The sequence below is a fragment of the Octopus bimaculoides genome, chromosome 28 (genome assembly GCF_001194135.2).
Source record: "Octopus bimaculoides isolate UCB-OBI-ISO-001 chromosome 28, ASM119413v2, whole genome shotgun sequence".
NCBI classification, from domain to species: Eukaryota; Metazoa; Mollusca; class Cephalopoda; order Octopoda; family Octopodidae; genus Octopus; species Octopus bimaculoides.
This window is the reverse complement of record NC_069008.1, coordinates 844,169-846,121: the sequence shown is the minus strand read 5'-3', so window position 1 is coordinate 846,121 and position 1,953 is coordinate 844,169.

Below are 1,953 nucleotides of genomic sequence, written 5' to 3'. Positions count from 1 at the left end.
ATATACATATATATATATATATATATATATATATATATGTATATGTATACACACACACGTCATTTGAGGTGACGTGATGGTTTTAAGTATATTTTACCATCGTACAAGTGGATTTGTGCTTCCTGTCGTACGTGAAGTGATGTCTGGGCAAGAGGAAGTGTTGCTTCGTTTCGAATCAGACGACCGGAAGAGCAAGCTGGCACAGGAAACCTGCCTCAATAAATTCCAGGAGATTCATGCAAGTTCAGAAAAGTGGGCCTGGAAACACTGATAAGGACAACAACAATAAAGAAGACGATGATGATGGTGATGGTGATGGTGATGGTGATGATACAGCATCTAAAATCACACACACACACACACACACATACACACAGTAATAATATCAATAATTCTTGGATGGAATTTATAAATATGTGAATGTTTTAATGCGTTAAAATATTTGTAAATTCCATCCAAGGGTCATTTTTATTTAACTACATCTATCCTACATTTTATCGGCACAGCTCGATGTCACCCCAAAAAACTGTTTCACCATTCGTGAGACTGTGGTTGGCATAGTGGAATAAGAGCTTTATTTGCATATTCTAAATGTTCCCCATGGCCATGCTGGGGCACCGCCGTTTTGTTACAGTTATTATTGAGACCCTCCCCTCATATGTGGCATTTGGCGAATAAGGGAGTTTGATGTCGCTGCCCTCATTTGCACCTCTTGCCGCGAGGTAGGTTCATCTGGGACTCTCGACAGGAAGAGATCCAGTTTTGACTTTAAAACACCTACATCCACTTTGTGTAGGTCGCTCAGGCTCTTTGGGAGAATCTTAAAAAAGTGTTGGCTTCTGAAACCCAGGCTGTTGCCATAAGTGTTCCTGAAACACAACGGCATTGCTGAAGAAAAAAGAATATAAAAAATGCACATATATATGTATATATATGTTTGTGTATATATATATATATATATATATATATATATATATATATATGATGAACCTACAAGACTAGGTGAAAGCGCTAATTTATAAAACGTGACATATGAATAAAAATATGTAAATATACAACCATCCAGACATCTGAGTACCTGATTATTATTTTTTCTAATATATAATTCCTGTACATCACCTCCAAACCTTCCAATATATATATATATATGTGTGTGTATATATATATATATATATATATATACTGCAGTGTAATGGCTGAAACTAGTTAAAATTAAGAGTTATAAACATGTAAAGCCTTTCCCGAAATAAATTGAATAATCTTCATGAGTTTTGTTCTTGTTTACAGTTTAAGTAGCCCAGCCTAATCCATTCTAATCTCACCCCAAAGACCACAGCGACAATAACAGCCAACTCACCCTCGCAACAATGGTGACTCAACACAAACAAACTCTTAGCAACATAACAATACATGTGAGTGTATATGTGTGTGTATACATATATAAGTATGAACATGTGTGTGTGAGCATATAAAATATATATACATACATATACCTGGATACACACACACACACACATATATATATATGTGTGTGTGTGTGTATATATATATATATATGACATATAAATTATGAGCATACGCAGGCAGATATTTATACCAAATCTAGAGTCCAAGAGTCCAGTGTTTCTAATATAAAAGTCATACGATTAGGAAAAAGAATTGCTTTTTTTAATTCTACCCCAACTCACAAATCCTAAAAGTTCTATGCTTTTTTGAATGTTTTTAATCCGTTTAAAATCTGGATGTTTTTGCTTAAATCCCAGCAATGGACCCCTCACCCCCACCCTTGGGTGCATCATTATTCCATTAGATGTGTCTATGGAGAGAAAAATATTGAAAAACGTCAATACGAGGAAGGTAACAGGTGGTTGTGAGATGTGCTAAAAACAGCAGCTAAATTGCCTTTAGAATCACACAAAAACCTTTCTTTTTCTTTTTTTTTTTTTTTTTTTT